At 30.4% G+C, this 26716-nt stretch overlaps 4 non-coding genes across 4 annotated transcripts; 3 read left to right on the plus strand and 1 right to left on the minus strand.

Moving 5' to 3' along the window:
• Positions 1-20763: 20763 nt before the first annotated feature.
• On the minus strand, positions 20764-20847 carry Trnal-uaa. Its single transcript has one exon. It is a non-coding gene; the product is annotated as a tRNA-Leu (tRNA).
• Positions 20848-21769: 922 nt separating this feature from the next.
• On the plus strand, positions 21770-21853 carry Trnal-uaa. Its single transcript has one exon. It is a non-coding gene; the product is annotated as a tRNA-Leu (tRNA).
• A 251-nt stretch (positions 21854-22104) lies between these two features.
• Positions 22105-22188, plus strand: Trnal-uaa. Its single transcript has one exon. It is a non-coding gene; the product is annotated as a tRNA-Leu (tRNA).
• Positions 22189-22272: 84 nt separating this feature from the next.
• On the plus strand, positions 22273-22356 carry Trnal-uaa. The gene has a single exon. It is a non-coding gene; the product is annotated as a tRNA-Leu (tRNA).
• Positions 22357-26716: the final 4360 nt, after the last annotated feature.

Here is a 26716-nt window from a genome sequence, read left to right on the forward strand (position 1 = left end):
AGTTTAAATGTAAAAAATGTTCTTTATCCAAAAATAAACAACTTTTGTTTGAAACATTTTTTCGTAAACATCACTGTTTACCCGTGAGAGCGCAAATTGTAAAGAATGTATGTTATGGCTATATCAGTTATATATGTGTGACATGTATATATGTGTAATGTGACAGAGTAATCAACACTGTCTATACATGGTATTTCAACAATTAACTCAGTCAATTGTTTGTTTTCACTTGTTATTCATGATTTTAGCTAGCTACCATATAAGCCTATGTTAAAAGATCTAGATCCAGGGAATTTTTTTAGCGAAAGCTGTAGTCGCGAATGTATTGAAATTTCACGAGTGCATCACAAAAATATGAATCTTTATCACATATTGTTTTTCCATTTTCTTATCGTATTAAAAAACTTTTGTATATTTCTGAAAGTTTTCAAAAATTTGTATATGCATCAGCGGACTCGGAAAACGTTGCCCTACCTGAAAGATAACTTCTCTGCTATAAGCAGGTTCAGCAAAGTTTTTCCGCCAAACACGTGTGATCTCATGTGTATGCTAATGACATATTTACCTAATGAGATAGAATGTAAATACAATCAGCTTAAATTTTGAAGTCTATGGTTTTCGTTGTATTAATATTATTGTAAATTTTATACGGACAAAACCGATTTGATTATTAATTCATTACATAAATTTTTCATTTACATATTATTTACCTAATTCCCACCCAACACAAATAGTGAACAAACAAACATTGTTATATATTTTTTTTTTTTGTGTAAACTATGTTTCTCGTATTCTGTGATGATTATTATAACTCGAGAACGGATTCTATGGCAAATTGGAAAAAAAAATTTACATAAAGTCATAAAGTTAAAAAAATTGGATTTTTTTGATAACACATGCAAATTTGATTCGATTTTATTGAAATTTTTTGAAAAGCCACTAATTTTGGGTCATTTAAATCAGCTGTGATGCCTGTTTTTCGTTAGCTATCATTTATGTACTTAATTCTGAGACCAAGACTCCTCATTCTTGAAACCAATTAAAGCTAGGTTAATTTTGATGACAAATTTTAAAATTATGACCCAAATTTAGCAGGATTACATACTTGGTTTATCAAAATTGGATAAAATTTGGATGTGATAGAGTGAAATTAAATTTTTTGGATTCTGATGACGTCATTAAGTTAATAAATTCGATTTTTTTGATAATACAGGCAAATTTGTACCCTCGTTACGGTCAATTACTGCCTAGAATATAAGAAGAATTTTAATTTAATTAAAAAAGATTCCTGGCGAAAATTTTTCGATTTTTTTTATTGAAAATTCCTTTCAAGACAGTCTCTCATGACGAAAACGAATTGAATGAAAATTTGATGAATAAAAATACGAAATAATATACGAAGCTTTAAGATATATATATATATATATATATATATATATATATATATATATATATATATATATATATATATATATATATATATATATATATATATATATATATATATATATATATATATTGTTGTGTGGAGAAATGCATCCATCGTTCTATGGGCAATTGTATGCAACAAGAAAGTGCAACCTTGTCGAATCAACAAACATTACATTTATATGCTGTTACAGGGTGTACCGTAAATAACGGTGTAATAAAAATAATAATTTAATATACTTATCTCAGTCAGTTAAAAATATTTATAGCTACCTTCATACGACACCTACATTTAATGAAAGAAATTTTTTTCTGGAATACTAGAGATCCGACGACAGGTGCATATATGACTCAAAATTGTTCGAAACACTCACGAACGCACCACCAAATACCATGTACTCGGTTTACGCTCAAGTAAACACATAGCTTAGAAAAACCCCCGAGTTATCTTGGATGCATGTGATTGAGCTTTAAAAATATTTTCATCATGAAGAAAATCTATCACAGATTCTGTTTATGAACATTATTTTACGGAGCTTTTCAAAAAGAAAACATAAAAAGCTTTGGTTTTTGACGTTTAAACAACAAAAATTAGTCAAATTGACGTATTAATTTTATCTTTTACGATATTTTTAAAGCATTAAAAAACATTTACGTGATACAAATATTATTTTTATTCATAAGTTGGATTTAAATTCAATGAATATAAATTAGTTGCTAACTTGACTAGTCATGTGATGGCCGAACTACTTTAAGAGTTAGAAAGTTAATATCAATGTTAGTATAAGCAAGTATAAAAGTAGGTAGGTATATAAGTAAATATAAACGTATCGATGAGTCATATTTTTTCATGAGCTAATGTTTTAAGACACAACCTGTATATTTTGATATAGAACAGATATATAAATGTATACGTATATGTACAAACATAACTAAATGCAATTCGGATCAAACAGGCAACGTTATTTCACAAACTTGACGAACTATGGAATACAAAACACATTATTCAGCGGGGTACTTGTTTGAGTGACGGGCGACCATAGTTTGTTGTTACCCCCGCAATACTCCTCGCGCAAATGACAAGCAACGTAAAGTATATCCTATTCAATGTTTTATATATATAAGTACATATAGAGTGCCCCTAAAATTTTCAAATTTGTTGTCAAAATTAACCTAGCTATAATAGATTTTAAGAATTTGGAGTCCTGGTCCCGAAATTAAGTCCATAAGTGATAGCTAGCAAAAAACTGACATCAAAGCTGAAAAGTTCGACCCAAAATTAGTGGGTTTGAAAAAAATTCCAATAAGATCGGATCAAATATGCCTGTGTTATCAAAAAAATTAAATTTTTTAACTTCATGACGTCATCAAAATCCAAAAAAATTAATTTTGCTCTATCTTTCCCAAATTTTACCCAATTTTGATAAACCAAGTATGGAATCCTACTAAATTTGGGTCATACTTTTCAAATTTGTTGTCAAAATTAACCTAGCTGTAATAGATTTCAAGAATTTGGAGTCCTGGCTCCGAAATTAAGCCCATAAATGATAGCTAGCAAAAAACTGACATCAAAGCTGAAAAGTTCGAGCCAAAATTAGTGGGTTTCAAAAAAAATTCCAATAAAATCGAATCAAATATGCCTTTGTTATCAAAAAAATTGAATTTTTTAACTTCATGACGTCATCAAAATCCAAAAAATTTAATTTTGCTCTATCTTCCCCAAATTTTACCCAATTTTGATAAACCAAGTATGGAATCGTACTAAATTTGGGTCATACTTTTCAAATTTGTGGTCAAAATTAACCTTGCTATAATAAATTTCAAGAAGTTGGAGTCCTGGTCCCGAAATTGATAATTGATGACAACTTTTTTCTAGTCAACTTTTGAAGGCAATTTGCATTCTAATCCGGGCAGTAAGTTTACGTCAAATTCAATAGCAAGTTGCATACAAATTATCGTAAAAAAGTCCGAAGTTGACGGGAGTTTGACGAAACCCTATCTGTAACCAATGTTGCCCTACCTCAAATTTGACTCTAGTTACAGCCTTGCAACATAGAACGAATAGAGGATATTCCTATTCTCCCGGAGAACCAACAGGAATTGATGATGATAATATCTTGTACAGCGTAGCGTTGTATAGACCTTTTAGAGATATACCCTGTATATATTACCTATATGTATATATAACATGAACGGAATTCGAAAAACCTGTCGCTAACTTAAATATCATAAATGCAAAACGAACAACAAATTCAACTAAGATATCTCAGTTTTATATTATACACATTAAATTTATTTGTTTTTGAAAAAATCAACACAATCATAATATTGAAATATTTTTGGTTTTATTGGCATTTTGTTATTGATACCAAATCAATAATATCTGTCTGTATAAGGACGAAAAGTGTTGGCTTTACCCATTCATCGATTCATACGAGTTATCTCTAGGTCTGCCATTTCTCCGGTTCTCGACCGGAGTCAATGGTTTTCGATGTGAGTCTAAGGTCTACGGACAAGATATGAATTCGCCGGATTTGAGCGAAAAATATAATTTTTGTTCTTTCCAAAAATGTTTGTTAATGTTTGAGAAAACGCAAAACAAGTGAAATTTACAAAATTGAAAAGACTCCCAACAATTGGTTTATCACCAATTTTTAGTATTTTTGGGTACGGTACCCTAAATTCGCACAGACATACACCCCTTTTTTTTAGTTCGAGGGTTTAAAAAATTTTTTTTCAAGGCCCAAAAATAAAGTATAAAATAAAATTTGGGTGCCTTCCAAATTTTGACGCTATTGCAGGTTATTCTTAGACTTAATTTTTAACGAAAGCCCTTTTTTCGCAATTTAAATAAAGCAAATTGGATTAATAAAATTGGGATTATCGATAAAAGTTTTAATTTTCTTGAAGATATTCAGGCATTATTTAAGAATTTTGGCAGAGCCATTTCATTTTTCAACCATGAAAACAATTATGCGTTTTTCCAAACAATAAAATTTGTAAAAGGATAATTTATCCCAAAAAGAAAAGGAAATAACAAGTTGCTGAAGATTTAACTGATGAAAATGCGTATGTCATGAGAAGGAATAATTTTTTCGGCTTGGTTAAGAAACGTCCCTTTTTCTGATCTGCACAATGATGAAAACAGTTTCCATAATTTTAAAGATTTCATTTATAATCATTAAGTATTAAGCTTTTGTTTTTGTAACAGAATAAATCTGTATGGAAAATTACACATATTTAAGGTAGTATATCCGTCACAGTCAAAACTGTGACATTAATAGTAATACTGTACTTAATACTGTGACAGTGTATGTATACATATACACACACCTGCATATCGATAAGTTGAAAACATATAAAGTATTATGCTTTTATTTATCTTATCTAACGAGTCGGGCAAAAACAGTTTTTTCCCCTCCTGATTGAAAGTGTTAACTTTCGTCCCACTATGCTAAACGAAGTTGCCGCTTTCCGCCTCTACTGAGTAGAAAAGTAGTATTCACACTACGGGAGAGAATAAAAAATGTCTCAGATCTCATGTTTGTCATGATTATACAATTTCTTGATTCCAGAAAATTATGTTATTTTTGAAAAAAATCTGCTTTTATCCATGAATTTCCAACTTTGATAGTGAATATCCTTTTTACAAGACGAGCGAAAAAAATTTAATTTAACTCTCAAAGAGATAGTTATTCTTAACATCTACTCAAAAAAGTTTACGAACGTACTACCTTTATTCATTTTAATATTCATAAATATGTAATACTGAATACGGCTAATGGGGATGGACTAAAAACTTTTCAATAATATTAAACTTAATAAAGGTAGAAATGAAAGAATATAAAGGCTAAAGAGATTTAATAACTAATTATTGTTAAAAGCCAAGCATGTTCTAAAACCTGATGATTTTGTGAAAAAACTGCGTCAACTAAAAGCATTTTTCTAGATAATTTTACGCCCTTCAATACAACACAAATAATATTATAATACTTCATCCCGACGCTCGCAAGGAAATACAAAGTCGGCTGAAGATCAAGAATGATATTTTTGGTGTCTCGCCTTGCCCGACGTTGCTAAAAAGCAGTTTTTTGTACTCGAGCCAATGGTAACACAAAGCTCCCAGGCGATTACAGGCAAGGTTAGGTTAGATTAGAGTGGCTGTCCTGGTATGTGACACGCTTAGATTATAGGGTCCGTTGTGATACCGAAAAACGATTGGCGCATCCCCGACCAGTACCCCATTTTTGCAGCGATTTTAATTTAAAAAAAATGAAATTCTACGTTTTATTTCACTGTCCCATTTCCCGCTGTAACTGATGTTACCAATGGAACTAAGTAATTGAATTTATACAATTGGCCTTTTAAGGTATAATATTTTCTTTGATTAGTTACTATTATCTAATTGACATACATTTCAATCAGAAATTGTATTTTTAATCTTTTGTAAAGTTTTTTCTAATATAAAGGATGGTCCAATTTTCCAATGTTTGCAGCTCTGTAAATTAGACTGCTATTAATTCTTTTCCTGATTTTAAACGTTAGTTTGAAACATCCCATTTAGGATATGAATAGTTTAACAAACGCCCAACAATGCGTCAAATTCTACAGAAGTAACAATTCTGTAAGAATTTTTTATAGACTTATACGGGAAGATTATGGCCAACTTAGTTGTCCTAGTAAGTGCGAACAATTTGTATCACTGTGCTAAAGTTCGAGGAAACTGTAAGCATTGTAGAGAGGGTGAGGCGTGTGTGTCATCGGTCTATACGTCCAGCCAATATTACGCCATTGAATTTCATGAGAGTCGCGACTCTATCAACAAACCTGCAACGATGGAACATCTAAATGCTAACATCCACCAAGCTTTAACGAAAATAATCCCCCGAAACTGCAGAAAAGTCATTGAAAATTACTTCGAACAAATAAATTGTTGCAGAAGATCCAAAGGCGATTATTTGGCTGGCATCATTTTTTATTTTGAATTGGTTGAAAGAAAGGAAATTCAATTTGAATCACTCTTTATTTTTTGCCTGCAGAAAAGTGTTTAATTTCTATAATGAAAAACAACTTACATGAAATGAATGTTTATAAAAAAAATGAAGTTTTAATATCGAAAAAAACATTATTTTATGAAAAAAAATGTCATTTTACAATAAGGTATGTATAGTAAATGAAATTTATAATTTTATATAAAATAATTGTGTTGAGTTTTCTTTGATCAATGTCCAATGGTTTAATGGCTCTGACGGTCGATTTAAAAAACAAATAAATTTATTTTCCAAATGGTATGTGGGGTTGAAATTTTTCATATCAAGAGCAAATCTTTCATCACGCGACTAACAGAACGGTTGATGCAAGTGCTAACGGGTTGATATCAAAATGTACATAACTATACATTAAGGTGATTGTAAACCTACCTAGTATTGTAAAAAAGTTTTGGTTTATTGCACGGTAAATACATATGAAAAAAAAATAGATGCTTTGTAGTGAATTAAGTTTTTTTAGGCTTTACAATACATCGCAACTACAAAAAGAAAAAATATATTGTGTGCAAGTGATGCTTATAAATTTGATAATATAGATATCGCTCTTCAATCATCAATACCTATAGTCGTCTCTGTTCATCAAATGATTGATCTTCGATGAACCCATAATTAAAATAAAATTTTGTTTTGATATCATCACAACCTTATATTTTGATGGTATTATTATAAACTACAAGATTGTCTAAATATTTTAGATAGTTTTTATCACACTTTCTAGATTTTTTGATATAGAAATATCCAATTGAAAAGGATAACCTATATGATTCATCATTTTTTCAGCCAACTTTGAACGATAAAACAATAATAAAAAGCACGATGATCTAGGAATTTTTTGTGATTTTTGGAAAATTTGTTAATCAATAAATGTATTTATAAAGTTTTATTGAAATCCCTAGTATTATCCAATCCTTGCATATCTCCTTAAAACGATTATTGGTTTTAATGATAACAATTGTTGGTTCCTTCCGCGGTTCCTTCCGACTCTGACTTTAGTGTGTTGGTACAATCTTAACGGGTTTAGTTTCTGTTATAGTTTGATAAAAAAAGGAAATGAATTAAATTCATAATGCGTATATACAAGTATATTAGTAGTTTAGTACAATAACAAAACAAAAAAAACATCAATGAATAATATAATAGTATAGTACTATGGTCCCAAATGAATTATTAATAAATTCCTCTGATTATGAATTGACATCTTAATAATAAAACTGTCCTATATTTATACGTCAAAACATATTTCAAATAAACGCTTTCATATTATAAATATTAACAATGTTGATACTTAACAAAAAAATTTAAATCATTTAAATTGTTAGTATTACCAGGCCCGTGCGCATGAGAGCGGTTTTTCTCACGCAAGATTTAAAATATCTATAGTTTTAGCCGTCTAAATTTTTTTCAAAAAAATTGACAGCTTCGCATATTTTCGGGCTTGTTCGTGTACTTCTGTGCTTTGGAATGAATGTTTATCATTTTGTTCGCTAGAGCCTTTCACAAATTTATTTGTATATTAACTATCATTATTTTTATTGTTTCAAATATTTGTAATAATCATTAATAATGTTAGAATAACTTTTAATGTTAGAATAATACTATTTATAAACAAAAGTTATGATATGAAAAGGGCATTATCATGATACTTTGCAATGAAGAAACACAATTGACATTGAACTTTAGATTGCTTTTAGTTAGTAGACATAAATTGTTATATCATGTATATGAAATATACCAAGGTATACTAAGTTTAGTCCCAAGTTTGTAACTAGAGCTTATAAATATTGATGCTATGAACAAAATTTTGGTATAGGTGTTCATAAAATCACCTAATTAGTCCATTTACGGATGTCTGCCTGTCTGTCCGTCTATCGTCACGATTTCTCAAAAAAGAAAAGACATATCAAGCTGAAATTTCTGTAGCGTTCTGCGGACATAAAAAGTAAGGTCTAGTTCGTAAATGAGCAACATAGGTCCATTAGGTCTTGGGTTTATTTAAAACATTTTTTCGTAAAAATCACTGTTTACCCGTGAGAACGTAAATTGTATAGCATGTATTTATTATATGGGTATATCAGTGTAATGTGACAGAGTAATCAACACTATACATGTTATTTCAACAATTAACTCAGTTAATTGTTTGTTTTCACTTGTTAAAGTTACATTTAATAATAGTTTCGATATACTCTGATATATTTCATATATAGAGGGTATAAAAATAATACGCTTAAATCTCTAAAAATTTTTCTTTGAGAAATTTTTTTTGTTATTAAATAGAGTTTGCTATAACTTCATCTGAAAGCTTAAAAGTTTATTATGCATATTTACAGCTCTAAGATAGTTTATTTAAAAAAATAACTTTTACATCAGAAAAAAAAAACGTTACGAAAACAATTCATAAAAGCACAAATATATTGATAAAAGAACCTTGAACGGATATATGTTAAAAGCTGTATGTATGCTTCGATACAAAGTTATCTAACGAGCTTATTATGTTATAATAGAATATAACATAAACAAGGTATTTAAATGGTCGAAAGATCAAAGGAAAGGATTTAGACAAAAATAAAAGACGTTATTATTTATGTTTTTATTCAAATTTACATTCTTAAAAATTCATTGCAATGTAAACTTATGTTATCAAGATAACAAGTGTTGGATCATTCATTTCCTTCTATCACGCCAGACTTTCTTACAAAACTCATTTAAATAAGTCAAAAATCGGAAATTCGATTGATTGTAGGTGCTAGTAGGGATGATACAAACTCCAGAATTGCCAGTTTACCTTTTTTGTCTTGGAAACAATTTCTCCTTCCTCCTTCTGAAATTATATGATTATATGAATGCTGAATCTAAAAATAATATTCATTTTCATCTACCACGCCAGACTTTCTTGTAAAACTCAGCTAAAAAAAATCAAAAATCGGAAATTAGATTGATGGTAGTTACTAGTTGCTATGATATAAACCCCTGAATTGCCTTTTTTGTCATTGAAATAATTTCTCCTTCTTCTTGATGCACCTCCTAGCACATTTTCGCTTTTCATCTTCTGTTTTCCGTTTGGCTTATCACAAACTAATCCAGGTATTGTTAATTGGTTGAGATATGATCAACCGACAATTTCCAAAACTGCGATTCTCCGGCTATAGTCAGTATCCCCCCTCTTATTCCCCTGAATTCCTGGATTTTTCAAGTCGTTTCAGCATTTAGTTGAATAAGCCGGGATGCAAGAAAAATGTGGGGAAACAGCACCGATTTTAAATAAACTGGAACGTGTTTATATAACCCCATGGAACATTCTGCCAAATTAACCTACTCATAAAAGGGCATAGAGCCCCAACGGGGGGGGGGGGGGAATAGGCACATAAAACATAAATATGAAAAACAAACTTGGTCCAATATCTTTGGCCTAGGCTTGCAAATATTGGAAAACGAATACTAGATTATTTAGTCTCAGGTAAGGACTAACTAACTTGGCTTTGATTTATGAGCCTTGAGTAAATTATGGTTAGATTTATTAGCTATGGCTTAGGCTTTATGTAAGATCTGGCAAACGTGGACTTAGCAAACCACAATTGTAACAATCTTGGTGTCAGTATTGGATGTTATCTTAGCATTTCGGATAATTTAGTGGTTTTACTATATTTACTATTTGACAGTTTGTTAACCTTAATTTCTCTATTAAATATTGTCTATCTTTTAGTCGCACAAAAAAATCGACAAAATCAGTATGAAAAATGGTACACAAAAAATTAATTAAACAATGTAAAGCCATAAAATAATTCATCGTTTCCAATTAAAATATCCACTTTGAAAATCAACAAAACACCGAACACAGAGAAATATTTCGATAAAGAATAATAACTACACACAAAAAATTGGCAGTATACGTACGTAAAATTCATTTTCTATATCTAAATATTTTCGACGAAAAACCCTATTTTTTCCCTTTTTTTTTTTTTGTAGGTAAATGCATGATTTTATAACAGAAAAAAAAGGTATTGTTTCGATACGAAGAACAATAATCGCCAATACTACAGATATATTGAAATAGATTTTTTTCCAATACGGGATATTTTACATACATTTTAATATGGCTTATTTTATATTCATATATAAATATATAAAAACAGGGTGTCCTCGATTCAGGTTCGGCTTAGTCGGATGGACTAGTGTTTTTGTTGCTTAAATTTTTTATTATTTTTGTCTCATGTCATATTTCGAAAAAAAATGAGTCCAAATGTTAAAATGATCTTGTTTTCTTAGTTCAATAGTGAGAATCTCGTTTTGATTTAAAAAAAAACCATTTACTATCTTTTTATCCAACTGAGCAACGCAAAGGAGTGGTAATGTGTCTATAAGTCTATATATATGTGTGTTCCTGTATGGCACACTAGAGACAAAACGCGTGGGCCGATTTTGATGATTCAGACGTCAATCCATTTGTCTTAACCTTGCGAGTGCTACTGAAGATATGGCAGTAATAATAATTCAATATAGCGACCACCAGACGCCATATTGTGAAAAAGAATGTATGCGTGTTTCTATGTGGCACTCTAGAGACCAAACGCGTAAATTTTTCCCCCAAGGTTAGGTTAGGTTAGGTTAGGTTATATTGGCTTTTCCACTAAGGCTATAGAGCCCACTGTGATACCATATATGTGTTTTACCTCCTTTCCGCTGATAATTTCATTTATCAGCTCCTCTATTTTCAGAGGCTGAGTGCACCTCCTTCATGCATATACCATGCACTACACCAACCCATCACAACTATTAATTAAATAACGTGTTATGCCTTAACCAACTGAGCTAATTTTCCCCCAATATTCATGATACACCCTGTATATGTATATAGTTGTACGGATATACAAAATGTTTAAAAAGTGTGCGATCACGTTTGAGATAATCATAAAATATCGTGAAATAAACTGATATGACATCTCTCACGTATTATTTTTGTTTGTTACGTATTCGATATTTAAATTACTGGTTGTCTCAAATATTGTTATAACATGTGTAAGTGTCATCATTGTATAAGATAAGTGCGTCAGTCTCTTTTAAACGATACACGAGCACCAGCACAATAGCAGGTTGCAAGTGGAAGATAGAGATCAATATTTTCGTATTTAATTTCAAAAATCATTTATGTTATTATTGATAAGTCGTTACTGGAACTACGCAGCTTGATGGTAAAGGAAAATTAATTTAACTGCGATTGAGTACTTCAGTCGAACCTGGTATCCAAGGGAATTGAGAATTTAATATTAGTTGATTTTTGTTGAAGTTCTGAAACAAGCATTTCAACTTAAGATTGTAGATTTTTAATTTTTTTTAAATAATTTGTGGGACCCGTTTCTTGAAAGTACCTGGCAAATTATATATGGATAAAACATATACAGAATGTTCTAAAATTGATAGTAGAAAAGTATACTACTGAAATAAGCTTATCAAGATGAACGAAAAAGCTTTTTACGAAACTTCGATCGGACCCGTACTTTTCGAGATAATTAAACAAATCAATTAATTAACAAAACAATAAATTTATCCAATTACAGAGCACTTACAGGAGTACATTTACAGGACTATTGTAATTTTGTCTATGAGTCACTCATACCCCACTATTCTCAAAAGCTTGAGGCGCTTAATAGCAAGAATGAATCGAAAAATAATTAGACATGTGGAGTAGATGAGGCGTTTCGATTCATTTTTGATATTTTAAATTCAGTGCCTCAAGCTTTTACAAATAGTCGGTTATAAGTGACTCATAGATAAAATTATTTTCTACTTTTTAGTACAAAAAAAGCTAGTCCCTTAAAAATATTTTTTATTAAATTTTTTATTTTCTGAAACTTTTGAAACTCCTTTAGAAAAAAAACATTTGTAAATATATACATTTGAATCCAGGGTTTGCATTCGACATTGGACGACATTTTTACCTACATCAATGTAATATGGTCAGATTTACTTGAACATCAGTTAAAGGTACCTCATGTTATTGTAATTGGACCATTTCATATGTATACCTGGTTAGTCTATGGCGTATTGGCGTTTTGCTAAACAAGTGTTGAAATTTATCCGATCCTAGTTCTTGAAATAAATATCAGGATACTCGAAATAAAATTGTACATTAAGAAATTATATTAAAACATGTTTTAAAAAATTCCCGGCAAATGCGATTTAATTCTTGTAAACCGATTTTTGGAAACTTAGCTATAAAATGTTCTCACTCAAGTCTGTTCGACCGTTTAGGGACAGACGCACAGTTAAACACTTTAAACTAACACTCCTTCTTAAACCAATATCAAAGTGATGGTCAAGGACATCAGATGAGATGAAAAGGATACTTAGAGAGCTATCATGTTTTGGGACTTTAACTTCGTTCTTTTGAATTATTGTTTTGAATTACCTAATTACCACTTCATTTTTCGAAATGAATTGATCCAGGTTAATTTGACCATTCATTTCCATAGTAATTATTTATATGTTAAAATTATATATCAAGCCTTTTCCAAACTGAATCGATTTTGAAGATAATCGTCAAGTTTTTAGTTTTTTCGGGTACGTAACTGAAAGCTAGCACTTAAAAAGATAGCTAAGAAAACTCTTCATTAAATTATTTTTCAAACGAAACCAAAAAAATTAAAATCTGTTCATCCGTTTATTCGCTTCAATGCCACAGACAGACAGACACACACACATAGCGGTCAAACCAATAACACCCCTTTTTTTAGTTCGGGGGTTAAAACAAGAGACTTCGCACCAAAATCGGCAAGTATTAACGGCAAGCTTGCCCTTCTTACGACATTCTTACGCTAATAGATGCTATGCTAAAAATACTATATTCAATAGTTCGATGCACGATTTCCAGTGGCGTACAATAATACTACCACAAATGTAAATTGCGTAGAATGGTACTTTGATATGTACATATGTAATTCACTACATCTACATGATTTTTTTTTTTTGTAAAAATATTTGATAATAAAAATGGTGTTTAACCATCATCAATTTTGCAGGAAAAAAAAAAGAATAAAAACAAAATACCTGATGATAGTAAAAGATAGCACACAAAAAGTTGAATAAATAGTTTGGACTATTTTTTATGACGCAATGAGATTATCTGTATCACGAAGTGTGATATATTGCAGTTGTGCGAAAATAAGAGGGTGAATAGTAAAATATAGACACAATCTTGTGGATATTAGGATATAATTTGAGGTCTAGAATATTTCTAGGCAATATTTCTACGGTTAGAATATTTCTAAGTCTAAATTATTACTACTGATTGCTTAACTTGTTGATATATTGTGTTAATCTTTCATATTCAGCCCAAGATCGTTATTCGTAAGTTTCTGTACTCGATATAAATCGATAATAAACATAAAATTTTGGGTTTTTAATACCATGTATATAGGGTGATCTATTATTGATAGCAGAAAATTATATCAATAAATTAAACTTATCAAGACAAATGAAAAAGCTCTTTGACAAATTTCGATCTGAGGCCTAATTTGGGAGATGCGACTATGAGAAAAATAGAAAGATTTATGCATTCATTAAAAGTAGTATCATAAACTAATAATTGATTGTAAATGGATTGTAAACTATTTTGTCTCCATTTATGCAGAAAACAAAAAAAATAATTATATATTTATCAAATTATTTCACCAATACAGAGACATTTAGATGTGGGAGGTATCAACATACGGAGCGGATTATCTGCAGTGTATTGTAGTAATATTAAAACACAATTTAATCCTCTCAACAGACAATTAACTCCGTCAATTGATTTTTTTTTTATGTTTTCGATTATTTGAGGATGGGATAAATTTTAACTTTGTATAGGTTACAATGTTAAAGCGTGACGAAAAGGAATTGAAGGATCTAAAAATAGTTTTTGCGTGATGTATTTTCAAATAATAATAATATGAATTTAATTAATCAAAATGAATTTCTTCAAGATAACTAATCTTAGACTATCGTACAGACAAATTGAAAACCAGTACATGTTTCTGGTATCAAGCGAGCCTAGCCGTTCCTTACCACCATACTTTTACATTCTTTTCATTGTATAGGAGAGAGAAAAAAAAACATCTTAATCCCTATATTGTATTTATGGTCAAATTTGCAATTCTACAAGCCAAATGAACCAACGCTTCGATAAACATCGAAGTATTTCATATTCGGTATAATACTGTTAGTTTGACTTGGTGTGGTATATAGCAATGGATCGTACGTTGTTCATAACATATATTTTGTTGAAACTTTTATAAAACTTCAAAACTTATAAATTCAGTGTTAATTCATGTGTTATATATACGAATATAAACTTGGTACTTCCATTATGTGAGCGAAATTATCTTTTAAACATTAAATTATGATGGGTTCTCTTGGGATTTTAACGCTAAGATGTCAGCGCCACGAGAAAAAAGAGTAGAAACCATATTTGTTAGACTCATATTTGTTAGCTTTCGATATCTGCCTTAATTTTCTAAATATCGAAAGCTAAATATTTAAAAAAAAATTCAATTTTCGGTATTTTGAAAATTACTCCAGACATCGAAAAATTTTATTCTCATTTTTCATCTTATATTGTTATAACATAATTTACCAAAAAAATTTAAAAAAATACATTTTTTATACCATGTATATGAAATATACCAAGGTATAGTAAGTTTAGTACCAAGTTTGTAACGCTTAAAATATTGAAACAATGAACAAAATTTTGGTATGAATGTTCATAAAATCACCTACTTAGTTCATTCCCGGTTATCTTTCTGTCTGTCGTCGGTCTGTCCGTCTGTTATGACGATTACCCAAAAACGAAAAGAGATATCAAGCTGAAATTTTTATAGCGTGCTTGGCGTAAAAAGTGAGGCCGAGTTCGTAAATGAGCAACATAAGCCAGTTGGGTCTTGCAAACCGTTAGAGATAGAAAAAAAGTTCAAATATAAAAAATGTTTCTTATAAAAAAATAAATAAGTTTTATTTGAAACATTTTTTCGTAAACATCACTGTTTACCCCTGAGAACGCAAATTGTGTAGTATGTATTATATGGGAATATCAGTTATGTATGTGTAAGATAACAGAGTAATCAACACTGACTATGCATGGTATTTCAACAATTAACACAGTCAATAGTTTGTTTTCACTTGTTTTTTAATAAATAATAGTATTAATTGTGGGTTTTAAAATTTTTCATGTTTCCGTTGCCATAGAATTTACTGAATAACTTTCAAATACATCACATTCACATTTCGCTTGATTCATCAAAACGTAATGAAAATGACATGCATAATTATGGAAGTAATCAGATGCAATAAAATACAACACAACGATACGATTTTACAAGACATTATTTCAATAAAGAAAGAGAGATCATATCATTTGATTATATATAACTATCTTTATTTTTAAAAAAACATATAGTTCAAATGTGTTGTTCCACAACATAACCTTTTTACATATAGACATTTTCAAGTAGGAAAATGCTTTGATAATCAGTACAAGAGGGAATTTAGTGAACACAGATTTGTTTAAAGTACCAAAACTAATACCTACCTATACCTTACACCAAGCAGCTTTACATGTACATACTACATATTCATAGATATTATTTGGGCAATATAATTCTTACTTTCCTTGAGAAAAATATCAAAGGACTCCGAACACAATCAATGAGTTGAAGAAATTGCATTCGTGTCTAGAACTCGAATAGCTTAATTGGTAGGGCGCTTGACATGAATCCAAGAGTTCTGGTTCGAGTATATTTTTTTCAATTCTCTTTAATTAATTAAGTATGTATGAGCATGACAACAATGTTCGATTTAAAGGCTCAAAATTTGTTTGTAGGTAGTCTTTTACTCAAAGAATATGTGGTTAAAATTTCAGCTTAGGTAACCGTGCAAATTTTTAAGAAAAAAGTCATTAAAAATCGATATAAAATACATTGGCTCTTATGGAGGAATCTCAAAAAACGACATATTTTGGCAGTTTTTGATAATTTTCATTTGGAATGAATGAAAACAAATTAAAAAAAAACTTTTTAATAGAAAGTAAACATATTAGCAATGAATTAGAAAAGAAAAAAAACTAAGTGTCTCCGTCCATATAAGGGATGTAAGAGCAGGGTAGATTAAGGGTTGAAATTATTTTTATCTTATTTTCAACTTTGATGATGAATTTTGTAATAACTTCATGAATGTAGACGAAAAATAATAATAAAATTTTTCGATATGTGTCTTGGTTTTCGAAATATCGAAAGCTAAATAATTAAACAAAATTTTCAATTTTCGATATTTTGAAAATTAAGCCAGATATCGAAAAATTTTATTCTTACTTTTCGTCTTATATCGTCAAGTAATTATATAAATTTATCATCAAATATTAAAAACGGGTACATTTAACGATTGGAGATCCTGTCGTCCGTTCGGAGTCAAGAATCTCATAGTCAACGGAGTCTTAGTAACATAGTTCAATTTTAGTTTCAGGTAATTTATAACCCAAATTACATTCTATATCCAATACGAGAAGTACATACGATGCTTATATGTATGTATAAGCTATTCAAATAATAAAGTGGTGAATTTTCTTTTTTTAGGCATATACTTTTCTTTTATTGTATAGTAGTATAACTTGTTGCAAGAAAAACATTTTCTTATGGTCTATAAATTTCAACGGTAATAATATTTATTCATAAAAATTCAGGTCATAATAAAAGAAAAAAAAATTGTTAATTCATTAATTCCGTTACAGGTTCTAAAAGGGTTTTCAATAGAATCGGAAAAATAAATTGAGTTCCCTTTAAAAGAATGTGTGTGAATTAACCTTTATAAATGCATTTTTGTTGGCTTCGAGTTGAGACGTTTACTTCATGCGTTTTATCGAGGCCAACATTTCCAAAAAGTAAATTTTTAAAGCACACATTTTAATTTAAGGATGTATGAGCATGACAACAATGTTTGATTTAAAGGCTCAAAATTTGTTTGTAGGTAGTCTTTTACTCAAAGAACATGTGGTTAAAATTTCAGCTTAGGTAACCGTGTAAATTTTTAAGAAAAAAGTCATTGAAAATCGATATAAAATACATTGGCTCTTATGGAGGAATCTCAAAAAACGACATATTTTGAAAGTTAAGATAATTTTCATTTGGAATGAATGAAAACAAATTTAAAAAAAACTTTTTAATAGAAAGTAAACATATTAGGATGTAAGAGCAGGGTAGATTAAGGGTTGAAATAATTTTTATCCTATTTTCAACTTTGATGATGAATTTTGTTATAACTTCATGAATGTAGACGAAAAATAAGAATAAAATTTTTCGATATGTGTCTTGGTTTTCGCAATATCGAAAGCTAAATAATTAAACAAAATTTTCAATTTTCGATATTTTGAAAATTAAGCCAGATATCGAAAAATTTTATTCTTACTTTTCGTGTTATATCGTCAAGTAATAATATAAATTTATCATCAAAATTGAAAATATCTATTTTTAAATTTGTGCCCCCACTACCATGCTCATACATCCTTAAGTAGTTCTAATGTATGATGAAAACTACTTAATCCATTGTTTTCAAAAAACTTTAACCGAAACCAAAAAACAATGTCTTGGGTCCGGGTCCTTTGAAAAGCTTGGCCAAATTTAGTGAAATTACATACTTGGTTTATTGTTTTGGATTTTATTGACGTCATAGAATATAAAAAATTAATTTTTTGGATATCTTGACCAAATTTTGTTCGATTTGAATGAAATTTTTTTTTGAAACATACTAACTTGAGATCGCATTTTCGATTTTTCGTGTTTATAAGTCGCTTTTACCACTCCTTGGGCCAAATATGGAAACCATGATAGTTAAATTTTGGAAAATATTGCAGTTACGTTAAATTTGCCCAGAAATTTGAAATTTATGGCCGAAAATTCGTTGGATAATATATTTCGTTTATTAAAATCGGATCAATTTTGAGTGCGATACAGCGAAATCAATTTTTTTGAGTTTTAATGAGTAAATTTCAATTTTTTGGGTTTCCAAATTTTGTTCAATTTAAATGAAATTAGTCGCTTATACCACTCCTTGAGCAAAATATGGAAACCATGAGAGCATACCACTCCTTGGGCCAAATATAAAACCCTCCACTCAATTTCATTTTTCCGCCATATTGAATTTGCTCTAGTACATTTTTCAGAGACAGATTCATATTTTAGCTAAGACGCCGAAAATTTGTAAAACTATCTTTTTGAATATTTTAGGTATTACCCACCGTTACCTTATCTTATCTACTTTATAATAAGAAATATGAGCTTAATGAAACAAAAGAAATAGCAATAAATAGCTATATATTTTATCAATATCATAAAATACATAAAACTTCCTACACAATATCCGACAAACACAGCACAGCTTTATAAAATCATAACTGTCATTTTGCATTTTATTTCACGGTTTAAATATAATGATAGCTTCTAGTTAATTCTCTACAATAATAAATTTATTAATAAGAAAGTAAACTTACGATCGTCATCAATATATTCCAAGATATTCACAAATAAAGCACCTCAAGTTTTTCTAGTTGATGTACGTTTATATAGATTATACAGTGGAACTTGGTTAAGTGGGACATGGATAAGTGAGAAACCTCCATAACTCGATCTCATGCCGAAGTACCAACACTTTGGTACTGAATTATCTCTGTTAGTGGGGCAAAACAAACCTTTATATCTGGGATTCGTTCTTTCGATTTAATCGTCATAGTTACTTCTATAACTGAGACAGTGAGTGAATTTTATATGCAGTAACTTCTGCGTTTTGTTCATTTACTTACTTATTCTCAATCTACCTGCAAAATCATACTTAACTAATTTTGGGCCTAAATGACCTTCTGTTTTAGTATGGCTTTACTATCATACGGATGAAAATTTATTTTTTAAAATTCCGAAACGAAGGCTCAGTACGTGAAAAACTGAAGTTTTGCTCGATAACTGAAATAACCCAACCTAACCTAACCAGGTTTCACTGTATTAGATTTGAGTTCTCCTTTAGAAGATCTCTTGTTAGACACCAGTGTTTGATCAATTATATCTTTGCTTTAAAGATATATTAATCCCAAGTGACGGTTTCGTTTGACAGACATCGGATTCACACAGAATGTGTATTCTAGTTTCCCCCTCTTCGTAATAAAAGCTGCAGAGATCTTTTCCTGAAAAATTGATTGTGTGCACCTGTTTATTGAGTCTGCAATGCGATCAATATTGCTTTTTCACCAATTGCAAATACTCTGAAGCCTTTTTCCATGAAAAGTCTTTTTTAATTATATGGAATCGAGTATTTCGTTTCGATTATCTATAATTTCATAGTAATACAAAGACAATGTTTTCCAATCGAAAATTAATTTAAATAGTTGTGATGAGATATTGTAGTGATACCAAACACTACACCAGCCTTGGTATTACTATGAATTTATAGGAAATCGAAAAGACATACCCGATTCGATATAGTTTGAGACCTTAAGATTGAAATTGTATACCCGAACTTCAAGAAAAACATTAATAGGCTTTTTTAAATGGGCTCAAATCTATACCCAAGGCGTATTTCTTGAAAACCAACTACAATTCTATTTTTTTGCTAAAAGCTGGTAGTAAAAAACCCCGGGAAGTAATATAACAATATTCGGGCGTTATGTGTAATCTCTTAGACTAAGTTTTGTAGTATAAATATTAAGTCATAAAGCTTCTTATATCGTTAATATCGCTTATACTCTCTGAATACAGAAAATGTCTCTGAATACAGAAAATATGGTTACCCAGTAACATCGTTAAAAGGTGGAACATTGTTTGCATTGTTATGTTCCTACTGAGCTTTAGTATGTTACATCCGCATTCCAGGCCAGTTTTTATAAGCTTTTATTCAATTTCGCTTCTTGCCTGTTAATTTGTCGTATTGTCTATTCGGTTCGATTTTATATTTGAAAGTTCAGATAGGTAATTATTACTCGAGACACCCTGTATACAGTGATGATTATCCTTATCTCTACCCTCCATAAAGACTATTTATCAAAAAGATTTTATCTCATACAGTCCTACGAGTACTAATCAAATTCTAAAAAAAATTAGAAAGAAAATAATTTTTTCAGGTGTGGCGTTCGCACCCACGCTCCCGTTTGGGAACCAGAGCTTAAATCTGGCGCCTTAGACCGCTCGGCCAACCTGACTGTGTTTAACAACGTTAGAAGTTTTATCTCATAAAGCTACGACTACTTATCCAATTCAATAAAAAATTAGAAAGAAAATAGTTTTGTCAGGTGTGGGGTTCGAACCCACGCTCCCGTTTGGGAACCAGAGCTTAAATCTGGCGCCTTAGACCGCTCGGCCAACCTGACTGTTTTACAAGTACTATATCTTATTAGAACTTTGAAAAACATCTTTTATTCTCAAATTAATAAACATTTCCAAAATAAATTTTTCTTTTAGTTTGTGGATATTAATTTTATTCTTCCTAGTGCGTATTTTACATACGACCGTTCGACCGTGAATAACTGGTAGGTTGTAATTAATATTCCTGCATTTGACACAATATTTTGATTACAGTTTTTAAAACCAATAATACGCAGTTCTGATTATATTTATTTTCACCCCTTTTCTTCTTATGGAAAATTTATATATTTTCAAGATCATTTAATGCAGTTCGAAGAAGGTAGGCGTTGATTGCATTCGCTGTTTGATTCGGGGAGTCTCTCGGATATTGGAAATAATATTTTGTGTTTTTGATCTTCATACAACTTCAATTTATTTTTGCAATGAGACAATCGATACTAAGAAATATAAATAATTGCTCATCTTTTTTTAATTTTTCGAAGTGGAAATAACAATCTTAATTGATTTAGAAATAATAAAGAAACGGATAAGTAGTCGGCAATTGGATAAGTAGTCCTAGCTGTGTGAGATAAATTGACTAAATACCATGTCAGGTTGGCCGAGTGGTCTAAGGCGGCAGATTTAAGCTCTGGTTCCCAAGAGGGAGCGTGGGTTCGAGCCCCACACCTGACAAAACTATTTTCTTTAAATTTTTTTTATAAAATTTGATAAGTAGTCGTAGCTGTATGAGATAAAATCACCAAATTGATTATACATAGTCAGGTTGGCCGAGCGGTCTAATGCGCCAGATTTAAGTTCTGGTTCCCAAACGGGAGCGTGGGTTCGAACCTCACACCTGACAAAACTATTTTCTTTCTATTTTTTTTTTTTAAATTTGATAAGTAGTCGTAGCTGTATCAGATAAAATCTCAAAACTTATAAAACACAGTCAGGTTGGCCGAGCGGTCTAAGGCGCCAGATTTAAGCTCTGGTTCCCAAATGGGAGCGTGGGTTCGAACCCCACACCTGACAAAACTATTTTCTTTCAATTTTTTTTAGAATTTGATAAGTAGTCGTAGCTGTACGAGATTAAATCTCCAAATGGATTATACACAGTCAGGTTGGCCGAGCGGTCTAAGGCGCCAGATTTAAGCTCTGGTTCCCAAACGGGAGCGTTGGTTCGAACCCCACACCTGAAAAAACTATTTTCTTTCTATTTTTTTATAAAATTTGATAAGAAGTCGTAGCTGTATGAGATTAAATCTCCAAATTGATTATACACAGTCAGGTTGGCCGAGCGGTCTAAGGCGCCAGATTTAAGCTCTGGTTCCCAAACGGGAGCGTGGGTTCGAACCCCACACCTGATAAAACTATTTTCTTTCTATTTTTTTATAAAATTTGATAAGTGGTCGTAGCTGTATGAGATAAAATCTCTAACTTTGTTGTACACAGTCAGGTTGGCCGAGCGGTCTAAGGCGCCAGATTTAAGCTCTGGTTCCCAAACGGGAGCGTGGGTTCGAACCCCACACCTGACAAGACTATTTTGTTTCTATTTTTTTATAAAATTTGATAAGTAGTCCTAGCTGTATGAGATAAAATCTCCAAATTGATTATACATAGTCAGGTTGGCCGAGCGGTCTAGGGCGCCAGATTTAAGCTCTGGTTCCCAAACGGGAGCGTGGGTTCGAACCCCACACCTGACAAAGTTATTTTTTTTCAATTTTAAAAAAAATTGTAGCCTGCAAGTAATAAGTAGCATGAGATAAAATATCTAAATTTATTATTTATAGTCAGGTTGGCCCCGTTTTTTTGTTTTGTTTATTACTATATCCACTGAGGAAGTGAGAGAACAGATACTCTTATTACTTTGTGTGTAAGAGTGGCTATCTTTCTTTACTTACTTTAAATACTTTTATTCATGCATGGTATTTCAACAATTAATTCCGTCAATTGTGTATTTTCACTTGTTTTCAATTAAAATATGTTCGTAATACACACATAATACCTATACATTTTTCCCATACTTGCGTTACATTTCGATGGTTGGTTACATAATAAATTTTGATGATTTTATAAGTAAAATAATTAAATAACCAAATTTCTTTGAAGTTGAAACAGAACAACACAGTATGTGTGCGGTTTTTGTATTATTATTTAATTTTTAACGACTTATTTATGTAAATTTTATAAACTACTTTTTATTACCCTTTAATTTACGATTCAAATAATAAACTTCTATGTTTGGTTTAAAATGTCTTTGGTTATAAATGCTAGTGGTGTTCCAGGCTTCGAAACGATGTAAGATGTCCGTCCATCTTTGGTAAATGATTTAAGATGATTCGGTTAGGTCAGGTGAAATCCACGTTAAAGGTTTTTATGGCATTGAAATAATAGGGTATTCCACTATTTTTGAAAAAGTACTTCAAAATGTTGATTTTGCTAATAAAAAGCTACCAAAAATTTATTTCGGAAAAATACACACGCTTTCTTGCCAAAAACTTAAATTAAATTTTAAACCTTTTTTAAACTGTCAAAAACGCGGGCATCGCTATACGAAATAACACAAATAAGTTTGACAGATATATTCATAGACTGATTATAAGAAATATAAATATTTATTATATATGGATATATTATACCCAGCTGTCTACACTGAACTAACTGATGGTCCAGGGTTCATACCGATATGACATCAAATCAGGGCTTGCCCGTGTTTTAGGTCGCGTGATATACAGTTTAAAAATTATGATTTATAATTTCAATATTATAAAAGGAAAATGTGCTTTTATGACTCGAAATCAGAATATTTAAGTATATTTTTCCATAAATTTTAACTTTTTTCAAATTTCATGATTTATTTTCGACTAACGATAATACCCTATTATTTTTTGCAAGGAAAGTTCCTCAACAAAGAGTTAAGTCAGTCTGTGACATCACTAATAAATTTATATGTATTTATTATATACCAGGGTGTCAATAAAGCCATTGTCCACAGCTTAATTAAAATTAAAGATATGAAATGAATTTTGTGAGTAAAGTAAAGTAAATTCCGAAAATATCTATGAAATTTCCTTCTAGGAAAGTAGTTATTTTGACAGCACTGTGTAAGTGGAAAGTGGTCAAAAACGTTTCTCTAATTTTCTCAACTTTGGTCGAGTATTTTAAATCGATTTAGTTGATTCACTTAGAAAAAATTCGAAAAAAACCTATAAATGGTCCCCGACCTTTCTCTGTTAAGATATGTACTCTCAGGTTCTATGTACTTTCATTTTTAGTGCTATAGGGCCGATATCCTCAGAACCAAAATTCAGATCGTATTTGAAATGGTCGGATCGTTTTCGTTAGCAAAATATGACGAAATGTACTATCGCGAATTTTTTCGATTTTTTTAGTTTGAAAAGTTTCGAAATAATAAAAAAATTCCCGAACGGGTCAATAGATCCAGTACGCTTGATTGATAAATTCATTTTACGCAATTTTGCAAATTATAGTTCGGTTATGAATAACTGCTAAACGTTGTGGAGCTGTTCTGTAAAACATGTAGCGGTTATATAAAGCAACGAATTAATCGAATCTCTCTGCGACTGCCATATAACTTTGAGACTCGGTATATGTGTAAAAGTTACATAATTACTGTATCATATAGTTTCGAGTAATGAATGATGAATTGAGATAAAATATTATGAGTAGAGAGATGTATACTTATTTCCTTAATGGTACCAATCTGTAATTTGATAATAATGTTATTTTGGGTGTAATGATAGTGGTGATATTACACTAAACTAAAATTTTCACAGAAAACATACTGTATCATAATTTATAAAGGCTGATTCAAATTGAGTTTAACTTTAATTTAAAAAAACTTTATTTTTAATAAATCGAATTATAAGTAGACTTCTTTTAAGGATGTATGAACATGGTAGTGGGGGCACAAATTTAAAAATAGATATTTTCAATTTTGATGATAAATTTATATTATTACTTGACGATATAAGACGAAAAGTAAGAATAAAATTTTTCGATATCTGGGTCAATTTTCAAAATATCGAAAATTGAAAATTTTGTTTAATTATTTAGCTTTCGATATTTCGAAAACCAAGACACATATCGAAAAATTTTATTCTTATTTTTCGTCTACATTCATGAAGTTATAACAAAATTCATCATCAAAGTTGAAAATAAGATAAAAATAATTTCAACCCTTAATCTACCCTGCTCTTACATCCCTTATATGGACGGTGACACTTAGTTTTTTTCTTTTCTAATTCATTGCTAATATGTTTACTTTCTATTAAAAGTTAAATTTGTTTTCATTCATTCCAAATGAAAATTATCAAAAACTTCCAAAATATGTCGTTTTTTGAGATTCCTCCATAAGAGCCAATGTATTTTATATCGATTTTTAATGACTTTTTTCTTAAAAATTTGCACGGATACCTTAGCTGAAATTTTAACCACATATTCTTTGAGTAAAAGGCTACCTACAAACAAATTTTGAGCCTTTAAATCAAACTTTGTTGTCATGCTCATACATCCTTAACATTCTACGTTGACTAAGACAGAGGCGAGGCGAGGGTCATTATAAACAAAGCAAGGTTATAAAAAAAGTATCTCGTGCAAAACTAGTCAAACTATATAAGATTGGATGCTTCCCCATACATGTTTTGTGCACACGGGCCTTCACATTTTTAAAGTCCACTCGATATAACATTTGGCCACCATAAGCTAATCGCTTATTACACGTCTGACGTCACCAATAATCAATTTTGATGAATTGTCCAAATCTAATTACAAATAACCAATTAAATAATTTCGGATAGCTTAATTAGAATCAGCTTCTATATTAAAACTATACATACAAGAGTATATAGATGTAACATTAAATCAGCATAATTAAATATAAGCATCATTACAAGCTTCATTAGTGAAGCTTCGTGTCGTTTTCGTGTACGTAAGCGTTAGTTGGTTCTGTTCTCGTTGGTAGATAGAAACGTTTACGACAGCAGCCAACCAGCCAGTCAGCCAGCGAACACACACCGTTTTGCAATTAGATAGAAAGTTCACACTGAGTTTGTTCTAGGTAAATATAAATTGATATCTTGTGGATTTTAATAAAAACATCTATATCAATAAGAAATTTAATTTTAATGTTTCTATCTCTTTTACTATTCACACTGTGGGCGAAAAACAGGCATCTTTTAAAAAATTAATTTAAGCTTGTATTCTTCATATGCGCATACATTTGGTATACGAAAACTTATCGAAATCGGATACAAAGAGCGATTTTCTCAGAAACTATGCATCCAATCGATATATATACACGATTTTTGTATTTTTTGGGTCAAAATTACCTTATATACAGAGTTTTATCGAAATCGGAAACAAAAATTTTTTCCCGATTTTTTCGATTTTATCGAAGGGGTACCCCTTAAGAAAATTGCAAAAAATCGAAAATTTTTTTTTTCCTTCGATATCGATAAAAATTATTAAATAAGGAAATTTTGACCCAAAAAATCCAAAAATAGGGTTTATTTAATGATTGGATGCGTGGCTTTTGAGATATAATCCAAAATTGAACACAAAGAGCGATTTTCTCAGAAACTATGCATCCAATCGTTATATATACCCGATTTTTGTATTTTTTGGGTCAAAATTACCTTATATACAGAGTTTTATCGAAATCGGAAACAAAAATTTTTTCCCGATTTTTTCGATTTTATCAAAGGGGTACCCCTTAAGAAAATTGCAAAAAATCGAAAATTTTTTTTTTCCTTCGATATCGATAAAAATCATTAAATAAGGTAATTTTGACCCAAGAAATCCAAAAATAGGGTTTATTTAATGATTAGATGAGTGGTTTTCGAGATATAATCCAAAATTGGACACGAAGATCGA

The sequence above is a fragment of the Chrysoperla carnea genome, chromosome X, assembly GCF_905475395.1.
Source record: "Chrysoperla carnea chromosome X, inChrCarn1.1, whole genome shotgun sequence".
Taxonomy (NCBI): Eukaryota; Metazoa; Arthropoda; class Insecta; order Neuroptera; family Chrysopidae; genus Chrysoperla; species Chrysoperla carnea.